This window comes from Pantherophis guttatus, chromosome 3, assembly GCF_059756535.1.
Source record: "Pantherophis guttatus breed Tessera chromosome 3, ASM5975653v1, whole genome shotgun sequence".
NCBI classification, from domain to species: domain Eukaryota; kingdom Metazoa; phylum Chordata; class Lepidosauria; order Squamata; family Colubridae; genus Pantherophis; species Pantherophis guttatus.
The window spans coordinates 34402777-34421957 of NC_142065.1; the positions used below are offsets into that span (position 1 = coordinate 34402777).

Consider the following 19181-nt stretch of genomic DNA (forward strand, 5'->3'; position numbering starts at 1 on the left):
GAATACTCTAATTCCAAATTAATGTAATCTTGTACAAATCTGGCTATTCATGTCATCTCTTGCTCAATAACAATAAAAACAAATCCCTTTTTATGCCTCAATACTCCTCACGTGTAAAATGGGTAGTAAATGAAAAATCCTTTCAATTCTATAGATGAACAGTTCCATCAAGACAGACATTGTGTGCAATTGTTAATCACAAAGAACATTACTTGGCCAGGCAGGAATTCAAGAAAAATGCTCTCCTTAGAAACCTGACAAATATCAAGTGACCCCAATTCTCTGTCATGTCATGTTCACTGTGATTATCTGCTAGGATCCTGGAAGCTTCAGACAAACATTGATTCAAAGAATGTTATTCACAGTTAGAAGGATGGAGATTTTCATCATTATTGGAGGTAAATATTTGCCCTGTCAAATAACATTCAGAACAAATATAAGTTTAAGAGAGAAAGCAGCAGAGAAATTGTTTCTGGTGAACTGCAAGGAAAACAGACCAAGTAATATAAATTCATCTGTCAGTGTAAAATGGAACAGGATGGATCTAACATCCCATTCTATCTTCTCCTGTAGGTAATTACTGGCCACACAACTTTTGCTGAATAACACTAGAGCCATTCTTTCAAAAATTATATTTTCTATGTGTCATGAAATAATAAGAGAGTTAATTAGGTCTAGTGGTTAAGGCACCAGGCTAGAGAATAGGAGAACATCAATTCTAGTCCCACCTTTGCCATGAAAATCAGCTGGGAATGCCCAGCCAATTATGATGCATTCAATGAACCCTAGTTAAACCAATCATGGCTTAATGAAATATGAATTCTAGGTCACAGACTGGTAGTGATTCTTCAATGTTTTAGGCAACAATTTTTTCCAGCCACATCTTAAAACCACAGGTATTGAATCGGGTATCATTTGTATAAAGGCATGTACTTGAACTATGTATTTTCCTCCACATAATTGGAAAGATTCACAAGGGCCGTAGAATGCATCCTTTAGTTCAGTACAGGAATCCACATAACATTTATTTGGTTTTCTTTGCCAAACCTATATATCTTTTGATGTTATACTGCCCACATCTAAACATTCCTACAACTAATCAACCACCACTTGATATAACTTGCATTATTTATTTCAGGGCTTGGAATCTTTATTCTAAATACAATTACACCATGCTGGTTAATATCTTGTCTAACTTCTCAGGGTTCCCTGCTTTGAGGAGTTTAATGTTCTAGTTTGGAAACTGCATACAGAAGATTACATTGGTTCAAATGCATGTATTTTTCTAGAGTTCCCATTAATTCTCTGGCAGCTGGTTCATGTGAAGTCGCTGATGAATGAGAAAAGTCAAGAGTAGCATAGCATTGTTTTTCCACTAAGAGTATTTAACTTGGAAGTAAATATTCTCATTTGCTGTAAAGGAAATTATTGTTTCAGTAAGTGCAAAAGAGGCAATTTTGGCAAAATCAATTTTTTTCTCAATCCAATATGATATGGCCATGTATGTTTCCTTCACAACCTGGTTGCACAGCCTCAATTGAAACTCTTGCCTTTCAATTCTGAGAATGATAAAGCATGATAAAGTGACTTTCACTGGAACTTTAATGGGGAATGGACGTTGGTCTTACCTGATACGTCCGTTCTCTGTCAGGAGGAAACAGCAGTCAGGATGGGTAGATGCTCCGTCTAATGCATATGACCGAGTCTGCCAATCAAACTGGCTCCACTCTTCTAGCCTCCTCCAGTTGTTCGGCGAGGGCGAAGGCGCAGACCCATGAGGCGTGTCTTCTTGAAATGAGAGAGAATGAGAAAAAACCCATCCCTCCCCTCCCTTGCACCGGATAGGACCCAGCAGGGTGGGGCTGACTGCCGTTTCCTCCTGACAGAGAACGGACATATCAGGTAAGACCAACGTCCATTCTCCTGATAGGAGGGAAATGGCAGTCAGGATGGGGACATACCAAAGCTCCATGTCCTCCAGGGAGGGAGAGGTCCAGATCCGGTTGCAGTCAAGAATGATGAACAGCCTGAAGAACCTGCCGTCTGAAGGAGGCATCCACAGACGCAAAGGAGTTCATCCTGTAGTGTCGTATGAACAGGCTCAGGCTGGTCCACGTGGAGGCCTTGCAGGCCTCCTCCAGAGGCACCTGGGTAGACCAGGCTGCAGAAGTGGATGTGCTCCTGGTTGAATGCGCCGTGATGTGGCGTGGTACAGGAATGTCCAACTGACGATAGGCCATAGCGATGGTGGCTCTGATCCAGCGACCCAAGGTGGGGCCTGTAACGTGGGAACCTATGGATGCTGGCTGAAAGGCGACAAAGAGAGCTTCTGTTTTGCGAATAGGAGCTGTCCGGAGGATATAGATCCGCAAAGCGCGGCGAACGTCCAAGGTGTGCCAGGAGCGTTCCAACCGGTGAGACGGGTGGGGACAGAAATTAGGGAGCACGAGCTCCTGTGCATGGTGGAAAGCAGAGTTCACCTTGGATAAAAAAGCAGGGTTGAGATGAAGGACGACCCTGTCCCTGTGAAAAATACAAAGGTCCGCACTTATAGAGAGGGCGGCCAATTCTGAGATGCAACGAGCTGAAGTAATCGCAACTAGAAAAAAACTTTGAAGGACAGTAAGCGAAGAGAACTTTGATGAAGAGGTTCGAATGGAGGAGCCGTGAGAGCGTTGAGGACCTTGTTGAGGTTCCAGGTAGGGAAGCAATGAATGACCGGAGGGTGTAGGTTTGAGGCTCCTCGGAGGAAGTTCTGGATGACAGGATGTCTGGAGAGAGAGTCGGTTGAATTGCATGCCAGCACCGATGCTATAGCTGCCCCCTGATGCCTAAGGGTGTTAGGACTAGGCCTTTCCTGAGGCCCTCCCAGAGGAAGGATAGCACATGGGCGATGGAGGCCGAAGTAGGCGGAACCGCAGCCCTGGAGCACCATAAGGTGAAGGAGCGCCATGTGGCGTCATAAATACATGTAGTAGAAGGGCAGTGTGTGGCCTGGATTGTGGAGATGACGTCAGGTGGTAGGTTGGCAGCCTTCAAGATGAGCCGCTCAACCGCCAAGCGGTTAAGCAAAGCCACTTGGGGTCCGGGTGGAGCAATGCCCCCTGTGTCAGGACAACCTTGGAGTCCGGGACACGCCAGTGAGATGCTACAGATAGGGAGATCAAATCCGCAAACCAAGGCCGCCTGGGCCAATGTGGGGCCAGGAGGATGAGGTCCGATCCCTCGTCCAGTAGCTTCTGGATCACCCTGGGAATGACCGGGGTGGGAGGATAGGCATACAACAGGTCAGCGGGCCACCGGCTGCGAAGGGCATTCGTGGCTTCTGACCTGGGGTCCGGGTACCTGGTGAAAAACCGAGATACTCGATGATTGACAGGAGATGCAAACAGGTCCACTAAAGGAGCCCCGAACCTGGGAGCTATCTCCTGAAAGAGCTCCGGTGAAATGGTCCACTCCCCTTGATCCACCAGGTTCCGGCTGAGGGCGTCCGCCTGGATGTTCGAAACCCCCAAGATGTGGTCCACCTTGATGGAATTCAGGTGGGATTCTGCCCACGCTCCCAGGCGGAGAGTCTCCACCATGAGGGACCTTGAATGAGTCCCCCCCAACTTGTTGATGTGGGCCTTGGCGGTGGTATTGTCGGTAAGGACCAGGATGTCCTTCCCCATTACCTGATCTTGAAAGTGGAGATGTGCCAGACGAACGGCCTGCAACTCAAGCAAGTTGATATTGAGGAGGCTCTCCTGGGGGGACCACTGACCCTGGGCCATGTGATGCAAGAGGTGGGCGTCCCACCCCGTGAGGCTGGCATCGGTGGTGAGGTGAAGCTGAGGAGGTTCCCTGAAACAAGAACCTCGAGAAATGGTGGGCGAGGTCCACCACCACAATGATCGACTCACTGGGTCAGGGAGAGGGAGCCATACTAGAGAGGTATCGCGTTGGTCCTTTTGGAAGGGCAGTAGGAGCCACTGGAGGTCTCTGCTATGTAAGTGAGACCACGGCGGGATGCCAAAGGTAGACACCATCTTGCCCAATAGGCAAGTTCTAGGACTGTCGCTGAACCAGAGGTCAAACATTTGTGAGCTAAAGAACGCAGGCTATCCTGACGATCGGGTGACAGGGAGACAATGGACGACTCCGTGTCAATAAGGGCCCCCAAATGCAATATGCGGGTGGAAGGAGAAAGATGACTCTTGGACCAATTAATGGAGAAACCACGGTCCTGTAGTGTGGAAAGGACCATGGAGAGATCCTTACGGGCTTCAGATGGGGAAGGCGAAAGAACTAAAATATCATCTAAATAAAATTGAATCTGGATACAGCGAGAACAAAGGTGGGCCATGAGAGCCGCCATAATCTTTGTACACTCTAGGGGCCGAGGAGAGTCCAAAGGGAAGGGGCTTATATTGATAATGTCATCCCTGGAAACAGAAACGAAGGAATTGACGATGTGCAGGCCTTATGGGCACATGGAGGTAGGCCTCCGTTAAGTCAATAGAGGAGAGATAATCCCCCGGGCAGACTGATTCAAGTATGGAGGAAAGGGATTGCATCTTGAACCGGCGGTAAGTTATAAACTGGTTCAAGGATTTGAGATCTAATATGGCTCACCATCCACCCGAAGTTTTCTTTACAATAAAGAGGCGGGAGTAGAAACCAAGGCCTTCTTCGGCACAAGGTACCGGCTGAATGGCCTCAATTTGGAGCAGGTGATTAATGGCAGCCAAAACTAGGTCCCTCTTGACCTTGTCATTGGATACAGGACATGGGACAAACCTAGGGGGAGGGAGGGAAAGGAATTCCAAAGAAAGCCCGAGGATATGGCATGTAATACCCAGGAGTCATCTGTGGAGGACTCCCATTGAGTGGAGAAAAGGGTAAGGTGATCACCAATGGAAGCTAAGGAGGACAGTTTATCTAGGCCTCTTGTAGAAACGCCCCCGCCCTCCACGAGGGGAACGTTTGGGAGGAAATCTAGACCCAGGTCTGACCTGAGAGTCCTGGTGAGATCTGGCCGTAAAGGGTTGTTGAAACCGAGGCTGGTAAGGCTGTGAATCGGAGGGTCGAAAGGACTGGTACCGTGATGAAGCTGGAAACCTCGAATCACCGCGCCGTGAGGCAGGAGGCAGGACCTTGCGTCTATCCCTCGTCTTGACGAGTAGAGGTTCCAATGATGGTCCGAAAAGGTTGCCAACGGAATATGGGGCGGAGGCGAGTTGCCACTTGCTGCACATATCCGCCTGCCAATTGCAGAGCCACAATATGCGGCGAGATGTAACGTTGGAGCCAAGTGCCCACGCCGAAAAACGAGTGGAGTTGAGCGTTGCATCGGCTGAATATTCACGGGCAGCTGAAATCTTGTTCAGGTCTTGGTGAGACCTGGTGTCAGAGAGAGGAAGACGGCTCTCTAGCTGTTTCAGCCATAGCAAAGCCGCTCGGTTGAAAAACGATGCCGAGGTGGATGCCTTGATGGACCAGGCAGTAGCCAGATGGCCCATAAGAAGAGTTTTCTCAGTTCGTTTGTCCTCCAGGCGGAGAGAGTCCTCCGCTGGACCTGTAGGGTGAGTAGTGTTGGTAAGAGCTACTATAGGAGGATCCACTGTAGGAGGATGAAGGAGATCCGACAGAGGGGGTGCCGAATTATAAAGGTGCTTGTCCAATCTGTTGGGACTGGGACCCATTGGAAGGGCCCATTGACACTGAAGAACGTCGGTAAATAGCTTTGGCGCCGGGATGGTCTCTGGGTCAATGGTAGGTTCCGCAAACATGGCTGATGCAGGATCACTCAACAAGGAGACAGAAGCGGCTGACGGGGGTTCTCCCAGGCGGGTAGTGGCGATGGCTTTGAACAAAAGGGAACAGAAAACCTGAGGCCTGAATAGGCCTATAAACGAAGGTTGGTCAGGGCCTAAGCCCTCATCATCAGACCAAGCAGGATCCTGGAAGTCATTGGCCTCAGAGCCCGAAGCTAGATCAGCTGAGATGTGGTATTCGGCCTGATCCTGCTCTGAAAGTGAATCCTCCAGATCCCTGGGCTGGACCTGTTGTTGGGTGCCAGAGGAGGCGGAGACAGTGGCCGGAGGGAGGCATTGGGCCAGGCTCTGCCTAATTGCCCTGGTTATAATGGCCTCCAATGAGTCCGCCATGGCAGAAGGCTGAGGAACCCGAGCTGCTGGTGGAAGTGAGGCCGGAACTGTCGTTGAGTCCTGTTGCAATGAGGAGGGAACCAGATCAGGCAGAGTCTGGAAAACCTGGTGGCTGTCTGAAATTGGCACTGAGGAGGCTCCTGCTGCAATGTCAGGAGAAAGATCCCTAGCTGACCTGGTAGAAGTCATGGGAGGGCTGGCAGTAGAATGTCTGGATCTGTGGTCAGGATCATTAGGAACCGCCTGTGCCTGAGCCTTAAGAAAGGCCTTTTCAATTGCTCTATGTCTCCTTTGATCCTCTTTGGAGGAAGTGGAGAGGGAGGGCACCGTGGTAGGCTTTCTACCCCGTGCCTTTTTAGATTGGGGTGGCAAATCTGAGGTACCCTCTAGGGTACCTATTGCTGAAGTGCCTGCGTCTCCCTGAGGCATTCTGGGGTGCCATCGGCCCTGAGCGCGTAGCGGCCGCCATTTTGAAATTGGCCCGACAGGTAGCTCGGCAAAAAAAGGGCACGAAAAAACTCACCGCCGGCTGTGGAGTAATGGCGCCGGAACTGATTATTTATTTATTTATTTTTCAGATTTCCCAGATTAAGCCTGGGATGTGAGGCATGGGTCTTCGCTAGCCGTCCAGCTATTAACGCGACTAAAGCTCTCGGCGAGGATCCTCTCGAGCCGAGGCTGGCTGCTAGGCAAAGGCCTTTGAATCGCAGCCGAGCTCCCCCGATCTTCCTGGGAGCTGTAGAGAACAGGCAAAGCTGTAGCTGGTAAGTGTATCTGCCAGCCAGCAGATACAAGCCGATCCTGGCTGTCACTTGCGAAAAAAGGAAACATTTTAAAACTCTAGGGTTTTCTCTTTGCAAAAAGGAGGAGCGTTGGAAGCTGTCAGTTGTGAGGTAAATGGAGAGGTCGGAAGACACGGCCGTCTCGCATAGACCGAGTCGAACAACTGGAGGAGGCTAGGAGGGCGGAGCTAGTTTGATTGGCAGATTCGGTCATATGCATTAGACGGAGCATCTACCCATCCTGACTGCCGTTTCCCTCCTATCAGGAGAATTTGAATTGAGTAACTGGGATATCAAGCTATAGCAAAAGATAGCAAATTGTAGCCTTTTAAACTGCTTCCCAATTTCCTCTCTTGGTCTTTCCCCCATCCCCATTTTTCTCAGAGCTGAAATCCTGTCAAATATAGTAGATAGCATAGGTCTATAATTTCTTATTATGTGTACAGCAATTTTATGAATTCAGTGGGGAATGAAATGCAATTTTGTCAGACTTGTCTGTGTTCATAATGACCAAGTCAAATTAATCATTGTGGAGAATAGTCCCGTGTCAGCCATTCAAGAGATTTTTTAATAGAATTTTTCTGATTCATGTCTTGCAGTACATCAGATCTGTAGTATTGCACCACTTCTAAAAATCATGGCAATTATAGCTTCTTGTTGGCTTGTCATTTTCCTAGAATAAAAATGTCCCTCCAAAAGTCATACTGTACATAATCCAAAATGAAAAACTAAACTTTGGTTAGACTGGATCTAAGATTTAATGTTTTTAGATATTCTTTATTTACAAGCAAGAAATAGAATATGGCATAACAGGCAATTGTAGCAAAGGGCTGCTTTGGCATAGCACATACCAACTTTATGTAGGTGATATGAATTCTTGCCTTTCATTGTTCCGTAATAGTTAGGGAATGCCATAACACAATTTGCAACCACATATTTACAAATAAGTATTCAGAAAAATCCCACAAAATCTCAAGAGAGGCTTCAGGAAACCTTTGATTTCCAGCTTGCAATTACCACCAAAACAAATGTGCCACATTTATTGTATCCTGTGTATAACAGCAGTTATGTGGCTGAATTCCAGTAATCAAAGAATGAAGAATCTTGCTGTAATTCTCAACCAACATTTTCCATTTGTGTGTCTGATAAATATAAACATTAGAAGAACAAAGGGAGCAGTGGAACAGAATCATTAGAGATCACTACCTACAGCACATTTAAATTTCATACTTATCTCAGAGCTTCTTGGCCCTTATTAGAAATAATATTATTGGTCTCTTTGGTTGAACAAATAAAAAATAATTGTGAAGCTTTTTGTCTTTCTGTACTGTATGCCACCTGTTGTGCCATGATCCCAATTTGTTTTAAAACAAAATCTCATATAATATCTAAAAGAGAAAATTCTGGGAAAATGTCAATTTAAAATCTTAAACCAGGATTCAACCATGGTGGCGCAGAGTTAGAATGCAGTCCTGCAGGCTACTGCTGCTGACTGCTGGTTGCCAGCAGTTTGATTCTCACTGGCTGAAGGTTGACTCAGCCTTGCATCCTTCTGAGGTCGGTAAAATGGGGTCCTCATTGTTGGGGGCAATATGCTGACTCTGTAAACTGCTTAGAGAGGGCTGTAAAGCACTATGGAGCAGTATATAAGTGTTATTGCTATTGCTAATAATGACCATTCTCTTTTTAACAGATAAAACAGATAACTGATCCAGCCTATTATGGTACAAACATTATATGTGTAAAGGTTAGTTCACACCAGCATAACACAACAGTCGCTATTCAAATTCACAGACTATTATACAAATAGACATTGGTGAGGCAAATTACACCAAAAAGTGTAGTATAACATTAAATGTAATATATAAGAGGTACACTAGATTACTATTAATATTTTGTCCAGACTCTTCACTAATAATCCTTTGCCAATTACTAGCAGTCTATGGATTGTAAATTGAAGTCTTCTTGAAAAAGATTTATAAAATAAACCCCTCAAACTTTCAAAATGTATGAATACAGAAGAGTAATAATTAATCTGTGGAAACAGATTAACATTAACAATCTAAATAAATTGAAATGCCTTCAGCAAGCTTACAGATGAGTAGTCAAGAAGCTAATTCATCCTTTTGTGAAACATGTTCTAGAAGTGGGAGATGGGTGGGTGGGCATTGCAAAGAAAGCTACAGTTTCTAAACATTATCAATAGCCCTATCCAGAATGTATCCAGAATTAAACTGGATAGTTTAATTAGGATGCAATAAAGGGAAAATCTTTGTCAACCAGTAGTGGTGCACTCTTATCTACTGTCACCATCAAAACTTCTAAGAGTTCCTCAAAATTACAATGTGCACTTTTGGCGGGTGGAAAATCTATACAGAACAGATCAAGTCAGATGGTTTATTTAAATTTTTTTGGATTGAACTTCCACCAATCAATCCATATAAATCCCAAACACTACCTAATTATTGGCTCAAGATTTTACAGTATCTTTGACTTTTGTTTAAAAAGGCAGAGAGTTCCAAGAACAATTATGGCCACATTATTATGAGATCCAGCTCCACATGTTCTAATATCCCTCAAAACAGCAAAATGTATAAAAAATAAAGCCTGAGTCATTCTACAAATCAATGGCAAGATTGTCTGAGCTATAAGGACCAACTTCTGGAAATGATCAACAAAACACAATTAGAACTATTACAAAAATAGCTCTTCAAATTCAAATCCAGAATGACAACATGATTAATTGCACTGAATATCAGTGAGATCCATCCACTAAAAGAACTATCAGTTACACATTCCCTTTATTCAATTTCTATTACATATGCTCCAATAAAGTCCATTTCTATGTCCAAAATCAATTCACAAGTCCCCCCCCCAATCAACATCAACAAGAAAAGCCTGTAGTTTTGTAGGGACCAGCATTCAGAATAGCACTCAAAAATATGAAAGTTACATGAGCTCTGATATTCAGAAATATGCCCTAGAATAGCTCCCCTATTTGTAGTATTTCACCTTCTGGAGTTAATATCTACCAAGTCTTTAACAAACGGAAACTGAAGTTTAATCCAACTTTTGCAGTTGAATTTAAATTTACCAACAAAGAAAGAAAGGGAGACTCCTGGATTGGGGCTGAAAGGCAAAAGCAGAAGCAGTATGCTCCATCCCATATTTGGATAGACCAGGTTGCCCCGATAGACCGGTCTCACTAGAAAAACACTTGCAGTTAAATTTCAACAGATCTGCAGGGCATAGAAATCCTTTTAGATCTAGTAGCCTCTCAAGTTGAACATTTTCAATAGTGGTTCCTCCAACTTGTTTTCTGCAGGTTATGAGTCCAAGAAAATTTAATTCTACCAGTCTGCAATTTTTAAAAATGTCCATATATAAATCAGTGTCATTCTCAGTGACAAACTGAGTTAAGACTATGCCTTCTCATATGCTAGCAAATTCAATCCTCTTTAATCCCAATTTATTTATTTATTTTTGTCTCCAACAAATCAGATACATTAATTCCATAGACAATTTATAACACTGGAAGATATTATTCCAAAGAAATAATAGCCTTTTCTCTAAGACATCATGTCATGTACAGTTGAATTCATCGCAGTTTCGCAGCATTTATACCATTTGCAAAGCAAGCTCCTTTTTGTCTACCCAGAAGCAGAAAAGACAATTACAATCTTCCTGCACTCCATTTCCACTCTGCAGTACTGCTTTCCCTTCAACATTTGATGGTGCCTGATTAGCACACTGTAGTAGATCTCAAAGGAAACTTGCATAATATGGCAGAATCTAGCACCTCCCCCAGGGTGCCCAGCTGCTGCAGAAGCAATTTCACAGCTCATCATCCATTATGAGATTAAAATAATTTTTTCTTCCCATGAAGTATTAATAAATTGTGCAGGCAGCTCAGAGTTAATGCCATTTACACAAATGGTAGTGAATCACCCACCTAGTTATTTCTTAATGGATTGTGTCTGTGCTGCTCTTCTTATCCTGTAATTTAAGAAACCAAATTTACAAACCAACACAGATTGGGTATTTGTTTATAAATATTTCCCTGCATTACCACAAGGTGGCTTTTATTGCAGAGGGACTGTGCTGGACAGGAGGAGCGGACACAGAGAGACCCACAGATAGAGAATAGATGATTTAGCAGAGTCCTACAGTCAATAAATAAATCCATGGCACTTACTGTAGAACAACACCAACACATTCATGTCAATCGATACAAGAAAGGAAGTGCACTTATAAAATGAAGTCTAACTCCATGTTCACATCCCGTACAGAATTCACTTACATTACCTTCTGGGGGCAAAACTCACTGAAGCAGCACTGATATAATAGAGAGTCCTTCAAACAGACTAGGACGCTCAACACAGAGTTGTTGCTAATAACCCGCGTTGTTGTATTATTCCACAGTGCCTGTATCTTTATACTTTGAACTTGCAACAGTCAGAAAGGCAGTCTCTAGTCAGAAAGATGAACAAGGAAAAGATAGGTCCTTTTTAAACACATTGGCTACCCTTGAAGTTGTTAAGGATCTCTTATTTTTTAAAATGCTGTAAAAAAATTAGGAATGTTTTGAAATTTTGTAAAAAAAAAAAAAGAAAGAAAGAAAAAGGCTTCCATAGCAGCATCGGTGGGACTCAACCTCAGAAAGTTAGGCAGAAAGTGAAGACAACAACATCAAGAAACAAAAAGAAAATAAGATCCCAGCACTAAATGAAATGTAACATCATTTAGTCTTTTCCAGAAATTGACTTTCTCATGGCCAGTTCATGCACTCAGCACTCTTTCACCCATTTCATTAAGTCCTGCTATGGATAAATGTTAAACTCAGCAATTTCATTCACTATACTAGAAAGAAACAAATTCAAAACCCATGATTGTGTAACAATATTACTAGGATCAACCAAAATGACAGAGAAGAATGTTTAGGCTATGTTCAGACTTTTATGGACAAAAACAATTATGGTCTTTACTTTCCTCCTTTTTGAAAACAGATAATCATGACCCTTCATACAGGAAAATACAATTATCACTGCATGTATTTCCATGTGGTTGGTATTTGCATTAATGCCATGAATACATTAGAATGAGCGTTGTCTTAGCTATGTCATTTAATTGCTCAGCAATATTGTTTCTTTATGATCTCAGCTCCTACTGATCTCAAGTATAACATACAAATATAATATACGCCTGCCTATATACATACAGGCATATGCCCTTTTTGTTGTGCTGTTTTTATTCCTTTCTTTTTACTATTGTTTTATTTCCCATATTATCTTCTGTTATAAATCATAATATACATTTAGCAAATAAAGGAAATGAGTGTTTTTCCTCTTTCAAGGAGGGGTCTATGTGTTCTGGGTACAAAGGAAAAAATCGTATTGTATAATATATTTACCAATGATAGCTGAGTTGTAATAGACAAACACCTATTTTTACTTATTTATTTAAAACATGTATATACTGTAGCTTCCCATCTTATAACAAACTCTTGAAAGGCTCCCAATCAAAATTTTAAATAAAATAAAAACCATTCAGAAGACATACAAAACTATATTCTCAATTAGCATATATTTTACACTTGTATAGAGACTCACATCATAGGAAGCAGACAAACACAAATTAATAGCTTTCCTTCAAACCATGGAAGGCATCATAGTGAAAATAGTATTAATATATGTTTGTTACTTGCCACATGTTCTTCACTTTCAAAAATAAATATTGGAATCTTACTTTCACTTTTCAGAGCTTTACCAATATGCAATTCTTAGTAGAAATATAAGGAAGAGTTTGAATAAATATCCATGAACTTCTACCAAATGTATCACAAACTTGAGAACTGCAAAGAATTTTGAATGGGAAAATGCTATAGAACTATTTTCCAATTCCCAGTAAAAATGGCACATTATACCAGTCTGAATACTGGGAATTACAGTCCTAATGCCTTTGCAAAACATTTGAATTGGAGAAGGCAAATATGTATTTAAAATCCCAAATATACATCGAGAAATGCAGAAACAGAAAAAAACAAGACTGACCAACCTAAAAATGTTTTGACCAACCTAAAACTGAGATAAAAAGTGCAATTCAAGCTTATATTGAACATTTTATTTACTTGTAAATATTTCCAGACTAATCACTTATACACTCTATGCTTATTATGCTGAAAGTAGTGTTAGTAAAGGAGAATATTTTTAGTGCAGGTTTGAGCTTGGTGCTCTCTGAGCTTGGTTGTTTTCTTGGAGATGTTTCATTATCTAAGCTAGGTAACACCATCAGTGCTAGTCTTGGGTGATCTGCATGAAAGTAGTGTATTAATTCAGCCATCAAATTATGCAATTACTAATAATATAGTAACCAGGATAATGTACAGTGCATTGTATATTTAAGATACTAATACACGGGAACATTTAAATTTCAAAGCCACTTTCAGGATGTATTAAGTCTATGTAAATCTAGCCTGAACAAACTTTCTGTTAGAGAAATGCACCATGAAATGCATGCTGAAAATAGGATTGTGAAAGAAATTGAGTAAGATGAATTTTGAGTAATCTAGATCAGTTTCTTGACTTTATATATTACAGTGTGGAAATATGTCTAGAACAATGATTCCCAACTCAATCAACTTTTTCCTTTATGCAATGTAGTCCTTAAAATCTTTGGAAAATCATATTAGTCAGATGGCAACTACATGATTATTAAAAATAATCTCTCTCATTCTCCACTTCCATCCCTTTTTCTCTCTCATGTTATTTTTGTACCTACACCAAAGACCATCTGCAATATCATACAGACTACCAAAACAACAATCCTGACACTACTGGTTGGGAATTGCTGCTAATGTACATACATTGCTTATTACTTGCAATTTTATTTCAGGAGTCTAATTATATATTTTTCTAAGAGGCTTATTTTTTCAATATGTTATTTAATTGCTCTGTTGGTATTTTCCCACCTACTCAGATGCAAAAACATCTTTTTATTATTGGAATTTGCATAAGATTTGCTTACAAGGCCATGTATTTATGCAAAAAATATATCTTTACATGTACTGAAATATAAATTAAAATTGGCATTCAGTGATCTGATAAACCAAATATTCCAAATATTTTGACAAAATAAGCATGGTTTTCACCTCTGAAGAAAGTTCCTGACTGTCAAGAATATAGCTCTTCTATTTGTTATGTTCCTCAAATGTCATACGTCTGACATTGGAACTGGAGCAGAAGTTTTAAGGCAACATAAAAATGATTGAAATGAGGAGCAAGAGTAATTATCAATGCCCTATTACAGAAATTATATGAGGTCCTGTGAATGTGACTGCATATTTGTTAATTTATTTCCTACTTATCAGCCGCTTCAATTGAAACAATTTCCAAGTGAGATACACACTCCATCCATAACAAGGGCTAAAGCAATGCATTAACAATACTTAATCATTAATAAACCTTTTGCATCAATAAAAATATATACCACAGGAAAATACAGAACAGCAATATCCACTTCAGATATCCACTTTAGTCCCTATAGGTTTCCTGGAACAACCAAGTCTTAATTATCTTCCCAAATTCCCAAAGGGTGGGAGCTTGTTTAGAATATTTTTTTAAAAGGCTTTTATATACGTATAAATTATTTCTGCATATAGGGTAAGAAGGAGGAGCTGTCAATTTTCCCATCCTGCAATAGTTCTCTTGTTAACTGCACACTGTCCCAAGTTTTTGAGAGGACTATATGGGAAATATAGACGGCTTTAGACTATACGGATGAACAAGCACTATTCCTACCCGTGTAAATGTATGGAAGGTTATGTCTGGTTTGCCAAATCATAACTTTTGTTGAAAGATAAATGTATCTTATATGAGAGTTTAGATCTATGTAGTTTCTTTTAGACATGTCCAAAGAAGCAGCTGTAGCTTTTCTCAGAATGAAATAATTATCTCTCCCACTCTTTCCCTTTCTGATCCAAAATAGTAAAACACAGAGAAAGTCTGTGTTAAGTTAAGTCTTTCATGTGTGAATTATTAAGCTTACTATTATGGATGGATGACAGAATCAGAACAGAAATGAATCTGTTAGGCTGTCATTAGTTTTAACTGTTTAACTCTCTCTTGCTCACTTTCGTTTGCTCTCAGAAAAAGGAACAAACAGAAAAGAAAAAAGAATACACATACACTTCCTTCTTTTAGCAAGCCCTGTCAGATAAGTATCACCCTCCTTTTGTATAATGAGGGACAGGATTTATCATTGCTATAGGAGCAAAAGTAAACATAGCACAGCTGTGCCTCCCAAATGGCTAGCCGAAAGCTTTACATTATTCACAAAGAAACACCTCATGCTAAATTTAATTACCATTTACAAAATCAAGATGAGCCCACATTGCTCTCACACACAAAGTGCTTTTGGAGTCTTGTCAGCAGCAGCCCTGCACACAGAGCATAATCCTATCTCCATGCTACACAGACAGAGCTGCAGGGAAAATGTTCAATCTTTAATCACGGCACAAAGCTCTGCTTTTGTTTATAAGCCATTTGAAATTCTTTAAATAAAGTCTAATAGTTCTTCCCCCCACCCTCTTTTTCCTCCCCAGCTTCACCCATTCTATAAACTTTCAGGGATATCTTTATTGTTATTTCTAATTTTGGAGAAAAGTAACATTTCCTGAGATTCAATTTCACTCATAATTGTTGGAAGGAAACTAAATTGTTCACTGTAAACAGTCTGTGTATTGTGTAAAATGAATCTTTATTATAGCCCAATGGGAATTCTAATAAATTTTCCAGTTCAAGTTCTTCCTTTATTCTCTTTTTTTAAAAAAAAGAATGTAAGCTTCTTTTTCTTACAGGACTATTAACATCAATTCAAACATTCTGCAGAAGACATCTGAAATCTCTCCATACATAATATTACATATACAGATAGTTATATTTTAACAAACAATTGCAACCATTCTATCACCACTACCACCATCCTTTTTCTCCGGCAGCTTTCTTTTCTGGAAATTAGAATGGTTTTTCCATTTGCTTGAGTGCATGCTTAAAGTCAATGACAAAAAATACCTCATTAGTTTAGTCTGGCAAATGCAATACTGTTCAGTTCCTCCCCCACTCCCCATTTATTCTACTGCTACAAAATGGAAGCTAACTTTCATCAGGCTAGAATTAATAGTACAGTCTCTGATCCTTTTTAATTTCATGGATATTATATTTAAATAAAAATTCAAGAATCATTTCCAAGTAATACAAATATTAAAAATAATATTATTTGTAAACTATTATGTTTGAACGTTTAATACAAAATGCTTGCAGAAACTCCTTTTTCTCACTGATACTCTGTAATCTTCATAGTAATTAGATCCATTGGCTCCCTAACAAAGGAAGCAGAAAAAGACAATGCAATATGAATTTCACTCTCTTTGCTCAGATTTTAAGTAAGAAAAACCTAAGCTATAGTTTTGCTTTTCTATTAACAATACAAGGTTCTTTGATGATTGGTGAAAGTTTAGAGAGTAAATCCAATTGTGTACGAACTTTTTTAAAAAAAAAAAAAAAGACGGAGCAACATTGCTAACAACTCTACAGCAGGATTTTTCAAACTGTGATTCACGGAACCCCAAGGTTATATGAGAACTTGATGGCTTTCTATAAGGGACTACGGGAGGCAAAGAGAAGAAAGTTCATTCAAATGTAGAGGCATTCATAGCTATTTCTGAGGTATAGTGGGAAAGGTGAGGGTTGTTTTTGTGCAAAATAAAAATAAAAATGCACAGATACTGAAACTGGCAGCAAAATTATCAATTGTTTTAGCAATAGCAATAGCACTTAGACTTATTTACCGCTTTACAGTGCTTTACAGCCCTCTCTAAGCCGTTTACACAGTCGGCATATTGCCCCCAGTAATTTAGGTCATCATTTTACCCACCTCAGGAGGATGAAAGGCTGAGTCAACCTTGAGCCTGGTGAGATTTGAACTGCCAAATTGCAGGCAGCCGGCAGTTAGCAGAAGTAGCATGCAGTACTGCACTCTAACCACTGAACCACTGTGGCTCATGCATATGAGCTTATTTTCCCTATGTGTTTCCTATGTGGGCAGATAAAAAGGAATACACAGATACAACAAACAGTTAGCAGAGAGGTAATGTCTATGTAATGACCATTGACTCAAATTATGGTATCAATGAATAAACCCAAATTAAGGGACATAAGAAATTCTTGTACTATTGCAGCATCTTAAATGATCTGTTGCAATGCTCTTCTAAATAAATGGCAATCCCCAAAAAATCTAAAAATGAAAAATCTCATGAAATAAAAGCTAATTACATGAAGTTTGTAGTTTTAGGATTCTTTTTCTGATTCTTAATTTTGTATCTGAAGGATAGTAGTGGTGATGCGGCAGAAGCGAACGTGTTCTCCTTTTAATCCTGGATAGGATCAAGGTTGACCATTGTGTGAACAGAAAATCTATTTCCTTACAAACTGTACAGAATCAGTTCTTAATATGGAACCCACAATATTACTTTCCAATGTCTGAAAAGTTAAAATGCTAGGAACAAAACTTTAGAAACTTATTTCTCCCAAATCTACTAATTCTCCACTCATAATTAAAACTCACAAACTTTTCTAGGAGATAGGAAATGGATGCAAAAAAGAATATTAGAACTGCATTCTCTTAAGTCAATTTTCTTTGCTAAGTCTTCTTCCTGTTTGCACAGGCCTCCATCGAAACACTAAATTGGACAATAAGGCTTTCCTGTTTGAAGTAAATGGCTCCCAAGTAACCTCTTACAGGCTAAGTATCCTGTTGTGAAGAAGGTATAAATATAAATGTTTCAGTGAGGCAGGTCTTAAAAGAAGTGAGGAAACTATTGAGATGGTAGGGTTAAAGAAAATTCAAATATATATTTTATGGTATTTTATTTCAAAATAAAAATTTAAAAACACAAGTTAAAGAAGTGGGAGAGAGAAGAGAACACCTCACATAACAAGAGTGTAAAGAAATAAACTGACTGCTTACAGTACTTGATATATTGTAAAGGTGCCTAAGGAGATATCTATCATAAAGTAGCATAAGGAGAAGCTCACAGAACACTGTTAAATGGGGTATATGTTATATAACCCCAAATATACAGATTTAAATCTGATGCAACCCAAATTAGCATCTGCAATAAACCAGATTAAAACCCAAATTGCATCATGTTTTAATAAACTTTACTATAAGTACTAGGTAAGTGCAAGTAGACACTGCAACTAGTGTGAGAAATGCTAAGTAGAAGAGCAATAAGTCTAACCTACGGTGCCAACACTGAAACAACAGCAATGATTAACACAACCATTTATCAGAATTACCTCAGAAATCTCATTATGTATCTGTTTCTTGACAATCTCTTGCAACAAGAGTGTACACAACAGACACTTTGGGAACTAGAATGAAAAAAACCCTAACTGGTAGAAATATCAAGGACATAAAAATAACTAGCTGTGTATTAATCATATTTTAAGCATGACATTGTATGTTCTTCCTGAAAATGACTAATTCTCAGCTATAATGGTCAAAGGGAAAAGTAGAATGCAAAATCTTGGGGCCACTGGTCATCAATTTCTGTAAATGAAAGTTTGGAAATAGTCATGTGTGATTTTTTTATATACTGTATGCATCCACATACAACACACACTATTGAATTTTATAAAGAAATGCAAACATAAACAGAGAAGTAAAAGATGTAAACAAATAGTCACAATATTGTTCATAAATAAGATGGAAAGAACAGAAGCTTAGAAATCTTTATTTAAAAATTCAGATTATTTGAAAAAAAAATCTTGAGAGAAACTATTCCACATGCTGAGTCACTCTATGAGATTTTGTTGAAACTCATTGTCATTAGATTAATATCTTTTTTTTCTCCTAGACAACTACATTTCTATTAATCAAAATACATATTACCTTCCATCAAATTTCCCATTAATCTGTAGCATGATTTCCCCCAAATATTTTACTCTGAATTTTGACCAATTAGTTTTTCATTTTTGCTGTATAAATTTTTGGAAAATATGGCTGTGAGAAAATCTTATCTCTGATTAATAATCTGTATTCTATATGTCTTCATTGCTTTAAATTAGCCATTAAGTTAAGTGTGACTATAAATAGGAGTCCTCACCCTTTTAACTTGCTTCAGTTTTTCCTAGTTCTGAGAGCGTCTTAAATACAGTCACATTTCTGAGACATAGATTTTGGTTGATCAGAG

General features: G+C 39.9%; 1 protein-coding gene across 11 annotated transcripts in view; it reads right to left on the reverse strand.

Annotated features, from left to right (window-relative positions):
• The window catches only part of TOX2 (TOX high mobility group box family member 2), a 261657-nt gene that overhangs the window by 113982 nt on the left and 128494 nt on the right, over positions 1–19181 (reverse strand). The window lies entirely within an intron of this gene.